Here is a 22,806-nt window from a genome sequence, read left to right as displayed (position 1 = left end):
CTATTAATTTCTTGAATAATAAAATTTATATAATCAACTCCTCTATATATATTTGCTATTCCTAGATCAACTTCTTCTGGATTATTTAGATATTCTAATAGTTCTCTCTTATATCTTATTATGTCTTGAATTCTTTCAGAGGTAAGGTATATTATCTGTTGAAGAAGGCTTATATGTTTAGCAAAATTATGTTGTCTCATAAATTTCTATTGTCCTAAAATCTTCTCGCTCTGATACCAAAGTGAAAGGGGGATAAGTAAAATTGGGTAAACTAAAATTTGATCAGAAAGACGGAATAAATATTATGTTATAAAATCCTACTCGGTACCCTTTCTCTCTTAATCTATAAAATTGTATTGTTAATATTTTATCAAAATTATAAACTGATATTTTCCCTTGATATACTTTTTTTTTAATTAATTCACTTTGTTCACCTCTTCTTTCCAATTTTTAAAGATCTACTCTTTTCTTAACTTCTCATTCTTTAACCACACCCTGGCCACAGTTAAACACTTTTGCCCATTCTAAGACCTTTTATGACAATATTTTGGGCTTATTTTTAACCGGTCACTCCTAGAAATTTACAGGTTAATCCATTAGAGTTATTAAGAGATTTGAAAGATAATCATATACTTAGACTGATTTTTTAATTATGTACAGCTAGCAACTAAAAATTTAACATATAATATAAAACTTAGAGACATAAAAATTAGAGCGGGGGTAATAAACAGTAACATAATTTTTAATAAAAATATTAACTTACATGTTTAGAGGAGAGATATTTTCCTTTCAATAAACCCGAAAGAGTTTTACTGGACTTGAAATTAAACACTTGCATACTGGAACATAGGATTTACTTATCTTACACACTTAAGATAGGAACTATCATAGCATGCATAAGGAATATTTTTTACAGAGAGGGATGTGGATGGTGAATGGTTGATGAAGGGAAGAGAGGGTATTTTTAGGTGTTTTTTTGCTGATTGCTCTTTTTCGTTGTTCTTCATTCTTCAATCTTCGTCTCTTTATATAGGCAAATCTTTCGAACGGATTTCAAAAATAGATTTCAAAAACCTTTTATTTCACGCCTTGCCGGGTACTGCATTGGGCCCCATCGTCACATGGCCTGTAAAGAGAGATTCATTCTTTTATTTTTCCATCCGTTTTACGTCTCTTTATTTGTTCCTTTATGTCATTTTTATCTTTTGCATTATTGTCGTTTTTTGCATTATTGTCCTTGAACATCTTCTTTCTTTATGTCATTCTCGTTTCTTGCATTATCAACTTTCTTCACTGCTTTCCATTTTTGTCTTTTTCTTTTAATTATTGTTGACTGGGGTCTGTTTGTGTGTTTTATGTGTCAAGATTATGTAGAGCTATTGAGTCAAAGCTCATCCCTGAGTCATCATTTGAATCTTGAGCATCGTGATAATAATTATCATCATCTTCATAATTACCTTCTATTCCCGATCTTTAGGACATTTCTGGACTATGGTTTATTTTTGGACAAGGACTTAGACTGGAATTTCTGATAACATGTTTGTCTTATTTTTCTTTGTCTTGAAAGAACTTCTCTAATGTCTCCTTAACTATACTTTCTATTTTATCATTTTTTTCTTTTTTTTAATTATTCTTTTCTTTCTCGAGACTTCTCCTTGTATCAGTGTTTTAGGTAGTCTCCTTCTCAGCTGGTTTGATAAGCTTTTGTAACGACCCGACCGGTCGTTTTGAATATTTGTACTTAGCTGGGTTGTTTGAGGGCATGAGTAGCTCCGTATGATATATTTTGACTTGTGTGAATCGTCAGTTTTGGTTTACACGTATTTCTGAATCGAATTGGAAGAAAGAATTTCATTGTTGAAGCTTTAAATTGGGAGAGTTGACCAAGTTTGATTTTTTAGCATTTGACCTCGGATTGGAATTTTGATGGTTCCATTAGCTTCGTTAGGTAATTTTGGACTTAGGAGCGCGTCCAGAATGTAATTTGGAAGTCCGTGGTAGAATTTGACTTGAATTGGCAAAATTGGAAATTTGACGATTTTTTGTCGGCAGTGAAAAATTTGATATCGGGGTCGAAATGGAATTCCGATAGTTGGAGTAGGTTCGTAGTATCATTTGTGACGTGTGTGCAAAATTTGAGGTCATTCAGACGTGGTTTGGTTGGTTTCAGCATCGGTTGTCGAATTTGGAAGTTTAGAAGTTCTTAGGCTTAAATCCGAGGGTAATTTGGTGTTTTGATATTGTTTTGAGTGATTCGAAGGTTCGACTAAGTTTGTATGGTGTTTTAGAATTGGTTGGTATGTTTGGTTGAGGTTATGGGGGCCTCGGGTGTGTTTCAGGTGAGTTTTGAGCGAGTCCGGGCATTTCCGGAACTCAGGTATGGCTCTGGTGCTTTAAATTTCACGGACCGCAACAGCATTTCGCGGAGGCGCTTGGAATTTCGTGGACCGCGGCTGAATTTCATGGACCGCGGCTGAATTTTGCGGACCGCGCTTGAAAGTTCTGCAGATCAGCTGGTCCGACTTTGGAAGCCTATATCATTTGATATACAAGGAATTTTGAGATGATTCAAAAACGAAAGTTGTAGTAGCCATTCGTGCCTAGTTTCCAGAAAGGTATAGTAGTCATCATTTGGACATCTGTAGAGGAATTTATGGCCAAAATACTAAAGCTTAGCACTGGAGCCACCAAAAGCGCGGTCGCGCTCAAAACTTCGCGGACGGCGAAGTGGGAGGCCAGAGGTGCACTTTATAAACGGGGGTTAGGGCATTATTTCACATTTTGGACCTAGGGAGCTCGGTTTGTGGCGATTATTCGTGGGTTTTTCAAGAAATTCATCGGGGTAAGTGATTCTAACTCGAATTTGGTGAATATACATGAATATATCAATGATTTCATCATCTGATTAGTACTTTGAGGTGGAAATTTGGGAAAAATTGTAGAAACTTCATATAATGAATTTTTGGGATTTGAATGTCGATTCGAAATCGGATTTGAGTGAAACTAGTATGGTTGGACTCGAGAGTGAATGAGTATTCTTAATTTATGACTTTTACCCGATTTCGAGACGTGGACCCGGGGGGCGGGTTTGAACCAATTTCGGGTTTTGGGCTAATTTGATAGTTTTTTTTGTGAAATTCATTCCATTAGCATATATCGATGGTATTGTACTGATTGTGAATAGATTCGGAGCATTTGGAGGCCGAATCGAGGGGCAAGAGCATCGCGGAGTACGGACTTGATCGGTTTGAGGTAAGTAACGATTGTAAATCTAGTCCTGAGGGTATGAAACCCTGAATTTCGTATCAATCTACTATTTTGAGGTGATGCACATGCTAGGTGACGGGCATGTAGGCGTGCACTGTTAGGGATTGTGACTTGGTCCGTCCCGTAGAAACTGTAAAGTTGCATATTTTGTTGAAACTAAATGATACTTATATGTTTTAGAAAGAGTTTCTGTAAATTGGGATGAATGTCATGTTTTGGGCCTTGTGCCAGTGCTGTGTGGACCCTTAGGGGCCTTTTCTTACTATCCTCTCACTGTTTTCGATTGAAAATCTATACTCAGTCATGGTTATACCTGTTTACTGCATAACACAATTTTTATTACTCGGTTTTGATGCATATAAATGTTGTTTTGGGTTGAATACCCTGTTTTCACTTTGCCCGGGTGGCTTGAGGGGTTTATGACTGAGTGAGGCCGAGGGCCTGATTGTGAGGATATTTTTGGGATCGGGTTACACGCCGTAGTAGGTCATATTGGCTTTATATATATTATTACTATTATTAGGATCAGGGTTGCCCTCCTGCAGCAGGCCTTATTGGCTTATTATGGCACGTGAGTTGTCCATGCGGATTCTGATATGATATTATAGTATGTGAGTTGTCCGTAGAACACGTGAGTTGTCCATGTAGATTATAGTGCTTGGGCTGAAAGATCCCCTCTGGAGTCTGTACACACTCCCCAGTGAGCGCAGGTACATACTGAGTACGAGTGCTGAGTGAGTGGGAGGCATGAGTGATTGTGAGGTATGCCCGAGTGCCATGAGTGATTGTGAGGTATGCCCGAGAGGCATAAGTGATTGTGAGGTTTGCCCGAGGGCCTTTATACGAGTGATGTTGCTCGAGGGGCTGTTTATTATTTTATCATTTTTGCTCACCTTTGCATTAAGCCTCTGTTTGAAAACTGTTGAAAAATATCTTTAAATGATTTTACCGGAACTAGGTTTAAACGAGAAGATTTGATTCAAACACTGATTTATTTTAGCATGTTGTATTTTACTGAGATTTCATGATATGAACTTTATATGCTTTGTTGCTCGTCACTACTGCTCAGTCTTTATTTATTATTGTTACTTACTGAGCTGGCGTATTCATATTATTCCCTGTATAGATGGACACGGCAGTGGCTGTTGACTATTTCGGTTGCATATTTTCTCGGGGATAGCAAGGTAGCTACATGGCGATCGCAACCCTGCTCTTCTCCCTCTTATTTTTCTTTAGTTGTATTTAGATATTTTTCAGGTTGAGTTAGTCTTGATATTGTTAGACAGATTGTAGTAGATGTTCATGACTAGTGACACCCCGATGTCGGGCTTTTCTTTTCCGCATTTTTATTTTGATTTGAACTCCTTTACGAAGGTTTTTACGCTAAATAGCCTTGAAATTATCCTTGAAATGACAATATCGGTTTGTTTTGGAATGAGTCAACTTGCCTAGTTCCACGATAGGCGCCATCACGACAGGTTAGGTTTTTTGGTCATGACAGCTTTCATCTTCACTTTTTGGCAAAGTGATAGCCATAAACGGATTTCATGAGTCTTTACCGGCTTTCGTTTGAACCGGACTAGCTGTATCTTTATCTGATACAGTGGATTCTATTACCTTCAGCGGGGAATGCACACCCTTCTCGTCTATTTTATTTTAATATTGAGATGGAGAACTCAATTGTTGTGAACTATACTTTGGTTGGGAGATGACCTGAGTCTGTGATTGTACTAATTCAAATTTTACTGCCTGGAGTCTCTGTTCCAATATCTTTACCTGCTCCATTAATCTTATCTTCTCTTGTTCCAAGAACTCATTCTTTTGGTTAAGTCTTTTGAAAGCTTCAGTCATCGATGAACAATGACCGCAGAAAATAATCTTGTCTGTGTCTTTTTGAATATTGTATTGGGGGGGGGGGGGTTTCTCGGTTTTGACTTAGTGCTGGAGAAATGTAGTAATTTGATCCTAATATTCCCCTTGTGTAATCTAATGCTTCAGTGAAATCATTAAAACCTTTAAAGAGAGGTTTTTCCAAATCTTTAATGGAGTCTAAAACTTCTATCCAAGTATGAAAAATACCATTTGTTTTGACGTGTATAACTACATAATATTTAAATCTTTTATCTTGGTTTTTGTCTGTAAAATATTATCCTAAAGCGTTAAGAGTTGCTATAAAATATTTAGTGTCTTTTTTATTATATGCTATCCACAAATTATCAATCAAACATCTTTGTGGTCTGTCTATGACACATTCTGATAAAACTCTAAATGATATATTTGATGTCACGACCCGTAATTCCCACCATCGGGACCGTTATGGCGCCTAACATTCCACTTGCTAGGCAAGCGAGAATTATTAAGCCAATCCTTATTCAATTTAGTAAATAACAACATATAAGCTAAAATAAAATACAGCGAGTGCGGAATGATATAAAAATTTTATTAATTACTACCACCCGGATCTGGAGTCACAACTCACGAGTTACTATGATTTACTACAAATAGAGTCTGAAAAGGGTAAATACATTATTTTGTAGTAAGGAAACAGTAAATGATAAAACTAGAAAGAGACTCTAGGGTCTGCGGACGCCAATAGATCTACCTTGGGTCTCCTGACAGCAAATCCAAGCTGCTAAGCCTCACGATCAGCTAGGGCCGTTACCAAAATCTACATAAGATGTGCAAAGTGCAGTATCAGTACAACTGACCCCATGTACTGTAAGTGTCGGGCCTAACCTTAATGAAGTAGTGACGAGGCTATGACAAGATACCTACATAACAAACCTGTGCAATTTAACAGTATATGTACAAATAACAGCTAAACATGTACTATTGGAAGGGGAAACATACTGAGGGGAATACGAGATAGAGAACTACAGCAGAATGGTAACTTGAACAGCTAATATACTATGAATCAATAAGAACAAGTAAACACAATAAAGAAAAAATACATGGCATCACCCTTCGTGCTTTTACTCTCAACTTGCCTTAAAATCAATAGAAATGGCACGGCATCACCCTTTGTGCATTAACTCTCATAACATGGCACGACATCACCCTTCATGCACTAACACTCATAATATGGCACGACATCACCCTTCGTGCATTAACACTCTCCCTTACCATAATGCAATGAAGAAATAACTACGCGGAGATAGAATAACAAGTACAAGCCTTACTTCAACATTTGGTTCCACAATATCAACCTCAACTTCAGAATCAATACTCAATTATCACAAAACCCGTAAACACGATAACAACAATCAATTTAATAAGTAACTAGTCTAAGCATGGATAAAGAGATCAAAGTAAGCAATAAACTACAAGGAACAAGTCCCACCCTCATGCTTTAACCCGACAATAATGCATAAGTACTCGTCAATTCACATATACGTTGTACCCAATAGCTAAACATGTAGCAAATAGGCAAACAATTCCTAATCCCTTGAGTCAAGGTTAACCACGACACTTACCTCGCTCCAAAGGTCCACTCAAAGCTCAATCACAACTTTGCCTTTCAAACGAACCTCCGAACCAATAGAATATAGCAAATTACCAACCAAATGATTCAAATTAAGCCTTAGGAACTACCCACGATTTGCAAAGGATTCAATTTAGGTCATTATTGAAAAAAGTCAACTCCCGGGCCCGCTTGGTCCAATCCCCAAGTTCAGACCAAAACCTGATTACCCATTCACCTCCGAGCCCAGTTATGTAATTTGTTTTAGAATCCGACCTCAATTTGAGATCTAAATCCCCAATTTATCAAATCCCTAATTTCTACCCAAAAATCCCCAATTCCACCATGAAAACTCTAGATTTTAGGTTGAAAACTTGTGAAATGTAGTAAAAGATTTAAAGAAAATAGGTTAGAATCACTTACCAACAATTTGGGAAGAAAGAGTCTTGGAAAAATTGCCTCTAAGTTTTTAGGTTTTGAAATTTTGAAGAATGAACCAAAAATACCGTCTAAGTCATATAATGTTCAGCTGCAGATGTCGCATTTGTAACCTGCGCTTCGCAAATGCGAAGACTCCCACATCTCTGCAATCATCGCATTTGCGATGAAAAGTTCGCAAATGCGAAAAAACTCCCTCCCCAGCTCCCATCGCAAATGCGAACACTGGCCTTCCGCAAATGCGGCCCCATGATCGCAAATGCGAACCTAGGCTGACCCAGGCACACTTCGCAAATGCGAAGAAATGGCTCGCAAATATGAGCCTTACAGAAGATGGAGATTTTCGGAATTGTGAACTCTGATCTCGCAAATGCGAGATCAGAGGCCAGTTCCCAGAAATTGCAGATAGCAGAAAATGTTCTAAGTCCAATTCACTCTGTAGCCTATCCGAAATTCACCCGGGCCCTCGGGGCTCTAAACCAACTATGCACACAAGTCTAAAAATATCATACGAACTTGCTCGCGCGATCAAATCGCCAAAATAACACCTAGAACTACAAATTGAACACCAAATCAAATGTAATTTTCTAGAAAACTTTGAAACTTCTTCTTTCACAACCGGACGTCCGAATCACGTCAAACCAACTCAGTTTCTCACCAAATTTCACGGACAAGTCACAAATATGGTATTGGACCTATATCGGGTTCATGAACCAAAATACGGACCCGATATCTAAAAAATCAACTATGGGTCAAATATTTTAAATTCATTAAGCCTTTAGCTTTTAAATTTCAACAAAAGTCCGATATCTCGGGTTAGGGACTTCCGAATTCGATTCCGGCATACACCCAAGTCCCAAATCACGATACGGACCTACTAGGACCGTCAAAACATCAATCCGGGTCCGTTTGCTAAAAATATTGGCCGAAGTTAACTCAAATGAAGTTTTTAGGCAAAATTTCTTATTTTTCTCAGTTTTTAACATAAAAGCTTTCCGGGAAGACGCTCGGACTGTGCACGCAAATCCAGTAGGATAAAAATAAGATTTTTAAGGCTTCAAAGTGCAGAATCAGGTTCTAAAACATAAGATGACCTATCGGGTCATCACATTTGATGGTGGAAAAAATATTAAATTATATTTTCCAAAATGTATTCTATCCATACCAGTCTGTTCTACTACTGTTTTTGGCTTAAATAAAAGATTACCTAACATTGTTTGGGAATACTTGTGTGAGGGTGAGGCTTTGATGCCTTTTCCTTTATCTTCAGTCTTGAAAACTGTTGGTCTCATGCTGTAAATGTAAAATATGTATATTAATTAACAGTGATTTTTAACCTACTTAACTGATCCGCTAAATTATTATCTTTTCCTTTAAAAAGCTCAAAAACTAAATTATAAATTGATATGGTGTCAATAAAGTTTAACCATCTTCTTCTACTACTATTCTTCGCATTTATCTTTTGGTGAAATTTAACAATGGCTTCACAGTCAGTTCTAATTAATACTTCATGTTTATTTAGTATAGAGAGTCTGAAATTATTTAGTCCATATATTACAGCCAGAATTTCTGCATCTATACTACTCCTATTTTCTTTTTCTTTATATTTACCACTTTGATAAGCACATATTTTTTCTTCATTTTTATCCGTGTATTTATTGGATTTTGCTTTTAATACTGCTCCCCATCCTTCAAAAACATCCATTTGTTTCTATAATTAGATAGTCTGTTTCTAATGGCATATTTAAGTGAGGAATATTTTTTTATTTTTTCTTTAAGTTTTTGTACTAACTTTATATCTTTTGAATTAAAATATTTTTGTCCTGTAGAACCTGTCTTAGCATTTAAAGGGCCTGCTATTTTTCCTAAATCTTTTATGAAACTTCTTGCATAATTTACTATTCCTAAAATTTTTTGTAATTCTTTAATATTTTCTAATTTGTCTGGCATTTCTAAGGCTTTTTTAGCTATATGGGGTTGTAATTTAATCTTTTCATCTTCTAAGACTACTCCTAGGAAATTTATATAATTTTTACATAATTCCATCTTCTTTTTACTAATTATTATTCCATTATCTACAAATAATCTAAAATTTATTTGTAAATATCCTAAATGTTCTTTTATGTCTTTGCTAAATACTAGTATATCATCTACATATACTAAAATAAATCTTTTATATCCTCCAAATATACTATCCATTTTTTTTAGAAAATAGGTGGAGCTATTTTTATCCAAATGACATTACTAGCCATTCAAAATGTCTTTCAGGGCAAGAGAATGATGTCCCTTCTATACTTTCTTCATGCATTTTTACTTGCGAATATCTTGATTTACAATCGAATTTGCTAAATATCTTCTTTCCTTGTAATCTATTTATTAATTTTGTTATATCGGGTAATCTGTATCCATCTGTTTTATTATTATCATTAAGTCTTTTATAATTTATTGTCATTCTTGTTTTTCCTCTTACTATTTCACTATGATTTCTTACCATAAAAGCATCTGACCTATATTTAGATGTAGATCTTCTAATTACACCTAAATTCATAAGTTCTTTTATTTGTATTTTAAAATCTTCCAAATCTTGGTTTGTGGCTTCTATTGAGGTTGTCTTAATTATATATTCTGGGTTTTTTATATCTAATTTACACATAATTTTATTATTTTCCCAATGTTTTAAAGGTTTTTCTCCTATTATTTCTATTTCATCTAATATTTTTATTATATTATCCAAATCCTTTTGATTTTTTATTATTCCTATTTTTTCTATTCATGTTCTAAAGTTATATAAATCAGTTTCAACATCTATTAGAGTATAATCTTTTTCTAGTATATCTTGGTTATCTTCTAACAGTAGATCTTTAGACTCTTCTTTTATTTTGCAACATGTAATTTTGTCTTTACATTCTTTATAACATTCTTTTTGTTTTTCTTGTAAATTTTTCTGAACTGATTTTAGTCGGGTTCTTATCTTAGTTTCTGTATTTATTTTTTGTACTGGGGTATGAGTAATATTTTTGAAAAATATTACACCAACTCTACTAACAGCTTGTTTGGATGGTTGTTACACATTGTTTTATAATGTATCGTATTGTATTGTATCGTATTGTACTGTATCGTTTGATGAATACAATGTTTGGATAGATTGTATCGTTTGCCATTGTTTCATGATATCATGCACCAGCAATACGAAGAATAAATTTGCAATATTATAAGGAAAAACTATGATACGGGATAAATTTATTATATAAAAGGTAGGGTAAATGATAAAATAAAATTATTTAATAATAATGAAGGGTGAGATGAGAGAAAAAGACAGGATAACGACGCAACCACACCAAATCGGTCGTTATATAAAGTGACATATTTCGTCGTTATGTAACGACGAATTTAACGATATGATACAATAAAATTTAAGTGACGGCCAAAACAAACATCGTATTTAAAGTAACAATACGATACAATACAATAGGTAACGACCATCCAAACAAGCTGTAAGTAAACAACTATCATTGTTATGTAGTATGAAACTTAATCCTAATACAAAGAAGTCTGCATTTATATTCAAATCTCTTACCTATATTTTATCTAGCTTATAACTGGGCTTATAAAAATCTAGACATGTATTTTCAAAACTGATTTGTGATTTATCTATATAATGTCTATATATATATTATGTATTCCATCCATTTGCATTGCTGCAACTGGTTTATCTAATGTTTTGATTAATTCTTGTGGGACTATTCTTTTATTTATTATATATCTCGTACATCCAGAGTCTACTATAGCCATTGTTTCTATTTCATAATCTTCTATTTTAATTCTTGCAAGTATTTTTACTGTACTTAATTTTTTGTCTTCATTACATATTAATACACCATGATCTTCTACACTCATTAATTCTTGATCTTTTTCTATTTCCTCAATTTCTTCTAATTTTTGTATTCCTTTTTTTAATTTTTGTATTCTTTTTTCTAATTCATTTATTCTCATTTCTAATGTCATTATTCTTAGATTAAGTGTAGAATCAGAATCTAGTGCAGAATTATTTGTTTATTTATCTTTTTTTCTAATTTTATCTTATATTCTTTTTCTTTGCATATGATGCATCCTTCTAAATAACATAGTCTACATTTAGCTCTGTTATTTTTACTGGGGTACCATTTACATATAAAACATTGATTACTATCTAATTCTTTATTTCTCTCAAACTCATGATTACATTCTTCAGATATATTTACCAAAGTACTTGCTTGTATCTCTTCTAAATCTAACTTTTCTGTTCCAATTTCATTTATTAATTATTCTTCCTCTGAATCTGATGAGTCTATTTGATAATATTCTTCTATATCAATACTTACTACATAATATATACTTTCGTTATGTGACATATATTCGTCTACATTTGATATTGTTTCTTGAAAATCTTCTATTAACTATTAACTGTGAATTTCTTGTCTTGTTATTATTCCTTTTTGGACAAGTATTTGCTAAGTGTTCTATGCTTCCACAAGTAAAACATTCTAATTTATTCTTATAATTTCTTTTTGTTCTATATTTTCTAACATGTTTATTTTTATCTAGATAAGGTTTCCTAGCTGATGATTTTCTAAGATAGTAATTTTTCTACTATATCCTTTATTATATTGAGGCTTATATTTCCTATATCTTTTCGTTTTTATATTTGTCTTTGTCATAACTTTGAGTTATATATATTACACTCTTGCAGAAACTCATCTTATTTTGTTTAAATTATTTTTGTATTTGTATATGTGTACATTTTTCTTGTAGTATTTTCATTATATGTGTGATGACCTGATAGGTCATCTTATGATTTAAACCTAATTATGTGATTTGAAAACTTTAAAAGTCATGATTTAACCTTTTTCGATTTGCGTGCGCAGTCCGGGCGTCTTCCCAGAAAGCTTTTATGCTAAAAATTGATAAAAATAAGAAATTTTGCCTGAAAACCTCATTTGAGTTGACTGCGGTCAACATTTATGGTAAACGGATACGGATTCGTACTCTGATGGTCCCGGTGGGTTCGTATCGTGATTTGGGACTTGGGCATATTCCCCGAATCAAAATCGGAAGTCCCTAGCCCGAGATATCGGACTATGTCAGAATTTGAAAGTTGAAAGCTTAATGAAATTGAAGTGTTTGACCAAAGTTTGACTTTTTGGATAACGGGTCCGTATTTTAGTTCCGGAATCCGGCTTAGGTCAAATACATATTTATGACTTGTCTGTGAAATTTGATGTGAAATGGAGTTGCTTTGACGTGATTTGGACGTCCGGTTGTGAAAATAGAAATTTCAAAGATTTCTTGAAACATCTCAATTGATTTGGTGTTCAATTCGTAGTTCTAGGTATTATTTTGGCGATTTGATCACACGAGCAAGTTCATATGATGTTTTTAGACTAGTGTATATTTTTGGTTTAGAGCCCCGAGGGCTCGGGTGAGTTTCGGATAGGTTTCGGAGTGAATTTGGACTTGGTGAAATTTGCTGGTGTAACTGATCTTGTTGTAGGCCTCTGATCTCGCATTTGAGAGATCAGGCATCGCAATTGCGACATCTGAGAGTTCTGTATTTGCGAGCTTTTCATCGCAAATGCGAAGAGAAGTTGGGCCACGCAGGTTTCACAATTGCGAAATAACTTTCGCATTTGCGAAGTTGGTCTGGGGAAGGTAGTCTTCACATTTGCGACGATTGTGTCGCATTTGCGGTCATCCAGAGTTCGCACTTATGAACCTTTCTTTGCATTTGTGATGGTTCCTTCGTATTTGCGGGCTTCGCAAAGGTCGCATTTGTGACATCTGCAACTGATGAAATAGGACTTAGACAAGATTTTTGGTTCATTTCTCAAATTTTCAAAACTTAAAACCTTAGAGGCAATTTTTCCAAGACCATTTCTTCCCCAAAATATTGGTAAGTGATCCTAACCCACTTTTTTTTAATTACCCATCATTCAAGAATTTTCAACTTAAAATCTAGGATTTTCATGGTGGAAATTGGGGGTTTGGGTAGAATTAGGGATATTTTTGAAAAATTGGGATTTAGACCTCAAATGAAGTCGGATTTCAAAACTAATTGCATAATCGGGCTCGGGGGTGAATGGGTGAATGGGTTTTGGTCCGAACCTCGTGTTTTGACCAGTGAGCCCGGGGTCGATTTTTGACTTTTTCGGGGAAAGTTTGGAAAATCAAAATTTATGTATTGTAATTGATTCCTTTAGCAATATTTGATGTTATTGAGTTAATTGTGGCTAGATACGAGTGGTTTGAAGGTGGATTAAAGAGGAACAACTGCAATTGAGCATTGAGTGCCCTGTGGAGCGAGGTAAGAGTTGTGTCTAACCTTGACTTGAGGGATTAGGAATCCTTGACTTATTTGCTATATGAAATTCATGTGAGCGGTATATATGTGAGGTGACGAGTACTGGTGGGCCTCCAATTTATCTGTTTTGCCTGTTTCTTTCCCGTTCCTCTCATATGGTCTCATTACATGCCTAACTGTTACATGTTTTACTTGTATTTTTATGCCTAATTGCTACTTGTTAGACATCGTTTCCCTATGTTAATAGTAGTAGTTGTTCTATAGCTTCGTTATCTCTTATTATTTGCTTAAGCTAGTTTATCGGTACTTTTATGGTATATTCTGGATTTGGTCTCACTGAGTAGTATTACTTGTGTGAATTTTCAAAGTGTACAAGCTTCCTAATTGTTTCGGTTTGAAGTTAAGCTTTGTGAAGGGTTATGTGATTTGAATTGTGAAATTTCTATACTTACTGAGTAATTGATATTGATATGGTGGGATCGGGTTGCGCGCCGCAACAGGTGGAATAAGGGTGATATATTGAGGAGGAATAAGGGTGAATTGATATTGTACGGTGGGATCGGGTTGCACGCCGCAATAGGCATAATAAGGGTGGAATGATTGGTGAAATAAGGGTGAACTGTGATTGTGATTATTGTGATATGTTGGGATTGGGTTGCACGCCACAATACTTTTATTTATATTATGTTGTTTATGCTATTATGAGGAAATAAAGGAGAAATATGATATGTACGGTGGGATCGGGTTGCGCGCCGCAACAACCTATGTGTTTATGTTTTCGTTGAACTGTGTTAGCCTTATGGTATTCTCTTTTGCACTTAAGGATTGATAATTTCTAAACATTGTTGATATATCTCTGGGAGTTGGCGTATTTCTTGCAATTTACTGTTTTCTTCTATTCTGCATTTCCTATCCTGCTTTTATTATATATACTGCGTACAGGTTGTAGTGTGAGTGACCCGCCTTAACCTCATCATTACTTCATCGAGGTTAGGCTCGGCACTTACCAGTACATGGGGTCGGTTGTACTGATACTGCACTCTGCACTTCCTATGCAAATTTTGGTGCTGGTCCAAGCTGATCGTGAGGTTGGGCGCAGGATTCGTCTGATAGGAGACCCAAGGTAGATCTGCCAACATCCGCAGACCCTGGCATCCTCTTCTATACATTACACTTTACTGTTTCTTTCATTTAGAAAACAGTTGTATCTCTTTCAGATCTTTACTTGTAGAAAAATATTAGAAGTTTGTGAATTGTGACTCTAGATCCGGGTAGTAGTATGTATATATTGAGGTTGTTATAAATTTCTGCTCTCATTTTTAACTCGTTATAACTTATTTGTTGTTAATTACTGAAATGTGAAAGAATTGGCTTAATGATTCTCTAACGTTGGCTTGCCTAGCAAGTAAAATGTTAGGCACCATCACGGTCCTGACAGTGGAAATTCCGGGTCGTGACATATTGGTATTGGAGCACTAGGTTACCTATGTCTCACAATTCACGAGCGAGCTTAGTAGAGTCTGGGGGATCGGTACGGAAACTTCTGTACTTATCTCCCAGAGGCTATGGAGTTTAGGAACAAATTTTACTTCTATTCTTCTCTCTCATGCGATTTTGTTCTCATAATATTAATTGAACTCTTTTACTCTTATTCTCTCACAGATGGCGAGAACGCGCATCGCATCTTCAGCTGAGCAGCATCCAGAGCCCCCGGTGGCAGCTCCTATGAGGGGCAGAGGTCGAGGCCAAGGTCGTGCCAGAGGCTGAGGCAGGGGCAGAGCTCAGCCCAGAGCTCGAGCAGCAGCACCAGCGGTGGAGCCTCAGGTAGAGTTTGATGAGGAGGTTCCAGCCCAGGTTGTGCCTGTCAGAGCCACTCTAGTGCTTCAGGATGCTTTAGTACATTTGGTGGGCCTTATGGAGAGTGAGGCCCAGACTGGCGCATTTCCATGGCACCAGCCGTCTCTCAGGCTGGAGGAGGAGCCTAGACTCCTACTACTCACACTCTGGAGCAGATGGCTCCCCAGTACCAGACTCCAGCAACTCATCCAGTCGGAGTAGTTTAACCGGTTGTTGCGGCAAAGGCTAGTGATGGGTCAGCTATGTCTTCTGAGGCTTTATGGAGGTTGGACAGGTTTACCATGCTCTTTCCAGTTCACTTCAATGGTGAACCTTCTGAGGACCCACAAGATTATCTTGACAACAGTCATGAGGTGTTACAGAACATAGGTATATTGGAGACCAATGGGGTCGACTTTGCTACATTTCAGATGACTGGTTCCTCCAAGAAATGGTGGAGAGATTATTTGTTGACCCGACCAGCTGGGTCGTCTGCTCTTACTTGGGACCAGTTCTCTCAGCTCTTTCTTGAGAAGTTTCTCCCTATCACATTGAGAGAGGAGCATCGCCGTCAGTTCGAGCGTCTTTAGCAGGTCACTATGACTGTTACTTAGTACGAGACCCGTTTTGTGGATTTGGCCCATCATGATCTTCTTCTGCTTCCTACCGAGAGAGAGAGAGGGTGAAGAGGTTTATTAGCGGACTTGCTCAGCCTATCAGATTGCAGATGGATAAGGAGACTAGGAGTGAGATTTCTTTTCAGGCGGCTGCCAATGTCGCCAGGCGAGTCGAGATGGTTCTTGCATAGGGAGGTCAGGGGTCTGACAAGAGGCCTCATCATTCCGGTGAGTTCAGCGGTGCCTCACCTAGAGGCATGGGTACTTTTGGTAGGGGCCATCTTCCCAGGCCATTTCATTTAGCGCTTTAGGCATCCCACAGTGCTTCAAGGAGTCGTGGTCCTTATGTGCCTTATTCTGGGTAGCCAACCTATAGTGCACCATTAGCTCATATTAGTGCACCTCCTATTCAGAGTTACTACCATGGTCATTCGGCCCGTCTAGGTCAGACTCAATTTCCACCGCCACAGTATCAGGATGCATGTTTCGAGTGTGGTGGTTATTGGCATATCAAGAGGACCTATCCGAGATTATTGGGCGTCCCGCCACAGCATCAGGGTTCTTGTGCCATGGTTCCGGCACCAGTTACTACACCACCTGCTCAGCCAGCCAGAGGCAGGGGTCAGGCAGCCAGAGGTAGAGGTCAGACTGTTAGAGGTAGAGGTCAGGCCGTTAGAGGTGGAGGTCATCCAACTAGAGGCCATCCCAGGGATGTAGTTCAGGGTGGTGGGTCCCAGCCCCGGTGTTATGCTTTTCTAACTAGACCTAAGGCTGAGTCATCTGATGTTGTTATTACAGGTATAGTTTCAGTTTGCAGTAGAGATGCTTCAGTTCTATTTGATCCGGAATCTACTTACTCCTATGTGTCATCCTATTTTGCTTCATATTTGGTTGTGCCTCGTGATTCTTTGAGTGCTCCTTTGTATGTGTCCATACCTGTAGGAGATGCTATTATTGTAGATCGTGTTTATCGTTTGTGTGTGGTCACCATTGGGAGTCTTGAGACTCGCGTAGATCTTCTACTTCTCGATATGGTCGATTTTAATATCATTTTGGGTATGGATTGTTGTCACGTTATCATGCTATATTATATTGTCACGCCAAGACGGTGACCTTAGCCTTGCCGGGGTTGCCTTAATTAGAGTGGAGAGGGACTTTTGGCCATTCTACCAGTAGGGCTATCTCTTATATGAAGGCTCGGCATATGGTCGAGAAGGGGTATCTAGCTTATTTGGCTTATGTCTGCAATTCTAGTACGGAGGTTCCTTTCATGGATTCAGTACCCGTTGTACGTGAGCTTCCAGAGGTATTTCTTGCAGACCTGCCGATGATGCCACCCGATAGAGATATTGATTTCTGTATTGATTTGGCTCCGGGCACTCAGCCCATTTCCATTCTGCCATACCGCATGGCCCCGCCAAAGTTGAAAGAATTGAAGGAACAGTTGCAAGATTTTCTTGATACGGGCTTTATTAGACTTAGTGTCTCGTCCTGGGGTGTGCATGTGTTGTTTGTGAAGAAGAAGGATGGGTCGATGAGGATGTGTATAGATTACCGGCAATTGAACAAAGTCATCATCAAGAACAAGTATCCATTGCCGAGGATTGATGACCCATTTGATCAGCTTCAGGGTGCCAAGGTGTTTTCGAAGATTGATTTGAGATCTGGCTACCATCAATTGAGGATTAGGGCATCTGATGTCCCTAAGACAGCTTTTCGGACTCGGTACGGGCATTATGAGTTTCTAGTGATGTCTTTTGGGTTGACAAATGCCCCAACAATATTCATGGATTTGATGAACCGAGTGTTCAAGCCTTATTTGGGCTCCTTTGTGATTGTGTTTATTGATGATATCTTGATCTACTCCCGCAGTCGAGAGGAGCATGAGCAGCATCTCGGGATTGTGCTTCAAACTCTGAGAGACAGCCAGTTATATGCTAAGTTTTCGAAATGCGAGTTTTGGTTGAGCTCATTCGATTTCTTGGGGCACGTTATATTAGCAGAGGGCATTCAGGTGGATCTTAAAAAGATAGAGGCAGTTCAGAACTGGCTTAGACCCACACAATTTGTGGATGGGTTTTCATCTATAACAACCCCATTGACCAGGTTGACCCAAAAGGTTGCCCCATTCAGATGGTCAGACGAATGTAAGGCGAACTTTCAGAAGCTCAAGACTGCTTTGGCTACAGCACTGGTGTTGGTGTTGCCCACGGGTTCAGGAGCTTATACGGTATATTGCGATGCATCCCGTGTTGGGGTTGGTGCAGTATTGATGCAGGAGGGCAGGGTGATTGCATATGCGTCACGGCATTTGAAGGTTCACGAGAACAATTACCCTGTCCATGACTTAAAGTTGGCAGCCATTGTTCATGCGATGAAGATTTGTAGGCACTATTTTTACGGCGTGTCGTGTGAGGTTTTCACGGATCATTGGAGTTTGGAGTACTTGTTCAAACAAAAGGAGATCAATTTGAGGTAGAGGATGTGGTTAGAGCTATTGAAAGATTATGATATCACCATCTTGTATCATCTCGGGAAGGCCAACGTAGTGGTCGATGCCTTAAGTAGGAAGTCAGTGAGTATGGGCAGCCTTTCTTATATTCCAGTCGGTGAGAGACCGCTCGCATTAGATGTTCAGGCTTTGGCCAATCAGTTCGTGAGGTTGGATGTTTCTGAACCCAGTCGTGTTCTAGCATGTACCATCGCTCGATCTTCGTTGTTTGAGCGCATCAGGGAGCGGCAGTATGATGACCCTCATTTGCTTGTCCTTAGGGACACGGTGTGGCACAGTGATGCCAAGCAGGTTACTATTGGAGATGAAAGAGTTTTGAGGATGCAGGGTCGTGTTTGTGTGCCTAATGTAAATGGACTTCGTGAGTTGATTCTAGAGGAGGCCTATAGTTCCCGGTATTCTATTCATCCGGGCACCGCCAAGATATATCAGGACTTGCGGCAGCATCTTTGGTGGAGGAGGATGAAGAAGGATATAGTTGCATATGTAGCTCGGTGTCTAAATTGTCAGCAAGTAAAGTACGAGCATCAGAGACCCGGTGGTTTGCTTCAGAAGATAGAGATTCCTGAGTGGAAGGAGCGTATCACTATAGATTTCGTTGTTGGACTTCCACGAACTCATAGGAAGTTCGATGTCGTTTGGGTCACTGTGGATAGGCTGACTAAGTCAGCACATTTTATTCCTGTGGCAGTTACCTATTCTTCGGAGCGATTGGTAGAGATTTATATCCGCGAGATCGTCCGTCTTCACGGTGTGCCCGTGTCTATCATTTCTGATCGAGGTACGCAGTTCACCTCACACTTCTGGAGGGCAGTACATCGTGAATTGGGCACGCGAGTTGAGTTGAGCACAACGTTTCATCCCCAGACGGATGGGCAGTCCGAGCGCACTATTTCAGATCTTGGAGGATATGCTCCGCGCATGTATTATAGACTTCGGAGGATCGTGGGATCAGTTCTTGACCCTTGCAGAGTTTGCCTACAACAACAGCTACCAGTCGAGAATTCAGATGGCCCCCTATGAGGTATTATACGATAGGCGGTGCCGGTCGCCAGTTGGGTGGTTCGAGCCGGGGGAGGCTCGGTTGTTGGGTACAGATCTAGTACAGGATGCCTTGGATAAGGTCAAGATTATTCAGGATCGACTTCGCACAGCCCAGTCCAGGCAGAAGAGTTATGCCGACTGCAGAGTTTGTGATGTTGCATTCATGGTTGGGGAGAGAGTGTTGCTTCGGCTATCGCCCATGAAGGGTGTAATGAGGTTCGGAAAAAAAGGGCAAGTTGAGCCCTAGGTATATCGGACCTTTTGAGATTCTGGAGAGAGAGGGAGAGGTGGCTTACAGGCTTGCGTTGCCACCGGGGTTATCGACAGTTCATCCAGTGTTCCATGTGTCCATGCTCCAGAAGTATTACGGCAATCCGTCCCATGTGTTAGACTTCAGCTCTGTCCAGTTGGACAAGGATTTGACTTACGAGGAGGAGCCGGTGGCTAAATCTAACTTATCTGTTCCAATTTCATTTATTAATTATTCTTCCTCTGAATCTGATGAGTCTATTTGATTATGTTCTTCTATATCAATACTTACTATAGAATATATACTTTCGTTATGTGACATATATTCGTCTACATTTATTATTGTTTCTTGAAAATCTTCAATTAACTGTGAATTTATTGTCTTGTTATTAATCCTTTTTGGACAACTATTTGCTAAGTGTTCTATGCTTCCACAAGTAAAATATTCAAATTTATTCTTATAATTTCTTTCTGTTCTATTTTTTCTAACATGTCTATTTTTATCTAGATAAGGTTTCCTAGCTGATGATTTTCTAAGATAGTAATTTTTCTACTATATCCTTTATTATATTAAGGCTTATATTTCCTATATCTTTTCTTTTTATATTTTTCTTTGTCATAACTTTGAGTTGTATATATTACACTCTTGCAGAAACTCATCTTATTTTGTTTTAGTCATTTTTCTATTTGTATATGTGTACATTTTTCTTGTAGTATTTCCATTATATGTGTGATGACCCGATAGGTCATCTTATGATTTAAACCTAATTCTGTAATCTGAAACCTTTAAAAGTCATATTTTAACCTTACTCAATTTGTGTGCGCATTCCAGGCGTCTTCCCGGAAAGCTTTTACGTTAAAAACTGATAAAAATAAGAAATTTTGCCTGAAAACCTCATTTGAGTTGACTGCGGTCAATATTTGTGATAAACAAACACGGATTCGTACTCAGACATCCCGGTGGGTCCGTATCGTGATTTGGGACTTGGGCGTATACCCCAAATCGAAATCGGAAGTCCCTAGCTCGAGATATCGAATTATGTCAGAATTTGAAAGTTGAAAGCTTAATGAAATTGAAGTGTTTGACCAAAGTTTGACTTTTTGGATAACGGGTCCGTATTTTAGTTACGGAACACGGTTTAGGTCAAATACATATTTATGACTTGTCTGTGAAATTTGATGAGAAACAGAGTTGCTTTGACGTGATTCGGACGTCCGGTTGTGAAAATAGAAATTTCAAAGATTTCTTGAAATATCTCACTTGATTTGGTGTTCAATTCATAGTTCTTGGTATTATTTTGGCAATTTGATTGCGCGAGCAAGTTCGTATGATATTTTTAGGCTAGTGTACACTTTTGGTTTAGAGCCCCAAGGGATCGGGTGAGTTTCGGACAGGCTTCGGAGTGAATTTGAAATTGGTAAAACTTGTTGGTGTAACTGATCTTGTTGCAGGCCTCTGATCTCGTATTTGTGAGATCAGGTATCGCAATTGCGACATCTGAGAGTTCCCCATTTGCGAGCTTCTCATCGCAAATGCGAAGAGAAGCTGGGCCACGCAGGTTTCGCAATTGCGAAATAACCTTCGCATTTGCGAAGTTGGTCTGGGGAAGGTAGTCTTTGCATTTGCGACGATTGTGTCGCATTTGCGGTCATCCAGAGTTCGCATTTGCAAACCTTTATTCGCATTTGCGATGGTTCCTTCGCATTTGCGGGCTTCGTATTTGCGAAGCCCAGGTCGCATTTGCGACATCTGCAGCTGATGAAATAGGACTTAGACAGGATTTTTGGTTCATTTCTCAAATTTTCAAAACCTAAAACCTTAGAGGCGATATTTCCAACACCATTTCTTCCCCAAAATATTGGTAAGTGATCCTAACCCACTTTCTTTCAATTACCCATCATATTTTATAAATTTTCAACCTAAAATCTAGGATTTTCATGGTGGAAATTGGGAGTTTGGGTAGAATTAGGGATTGTTTTGGAAAATTGGGATTTAAACCTCAAATTGAGGTCGGATTTTAAAACTAATTGCATAATCGGGCTCGGGGTGAATGGGTTTTGGTCAAAACCTTGAGTTTTGACCAAGCAGGCCCGGGGTCGATTTTTGACTTTTGGGGGGAAAGTTTGGAAAATCAAAATTTATGTATTGTAATTGATTCCTTTAGCAATATTTGATGTTATTGAGTTAATTGTGGCTAGGTACGAGTGGTTTGAAGCTGGATTCTAGAGGGAAAGTTGTAATTGAGAATTGAGTGGCTTGTGGAGCGAGGTAAGTGTTGTGTCTAACCTTGACTTGAGGGATTAGGAACCCTTGACTTATTTGCTATATGAAATTCATGTGAGCGGCGTATATGTGAGGTAACGAGTACTTATGCGCCGCCAATTTGTCTGTTTTGCCTGTTTCTTTTCCGTTCCTATTATATGGTCTCATTACATGCCTAACTGTAGTGTAGGTGACTTTTATGCCCAATTGCTACTTGTTAGACATCATTTCCCTCTGTTAATAGTAGTAATTGTTCCATAGATTCGTTATCTCCTATTATTTGCTTAAGATGGTTTATCAATACTTTTATGGTATATTCTGGATTTGGTCTCGCTGAGTAGTATTACTTGTGTGAATTTTCATAGTGTACAAGCTTCCTAATTGTTTCGGTTTGAAGTTAAGCTTTGTGCAAGGTTATGTGATTTGAATTGTGAAATTTCTGCACTTACTGAGTAATTGATATTGATATGGTGAGATCGGGTTGCGCGTCGCAACAGTTGGAATAAGGGTGATATATTGAGGAGGAATAAGGGTGAATTGATATTGTATGGTGGGATCGGGTTGCACGCCGCAATACTTTTATTTATATTATGTTGTTTATACTATTATGAGGAAATAAGGGAGGAATGTGATATGTACGGTGGGATCGGGTTGCGCGTCGCAACAACCTATGTGTTTATGTTTTCCCTGAACTGTGTTAGCCTTATGGTATTCTCTTTTGCACTTAAGGATTGATAATTTCTAAACATTGTTGATATATCTCTGGGAGTTGGCGTATTTCTT

This window comes from Nicotiana tabacum, chromosome 13 (assembly GCF_000715075.1).
Source record: "Nicotiana tabacum cultivar K326 chromosome 13, ASM71507v2, whole genome shotgun sequence".
Taxonomy (NCBI): domain Eukaryota; kingdom Viridiplantae; phylum Streptophyta; class Magnoliopsida; order Solanales; family Solanaceae; genus Nicotiana; species Nicotiana tabacum.
The sequence above is the reverse complement of the archived record's forward strand: the minus strand, read 5'-3'. Positions refer to the sequence as shown.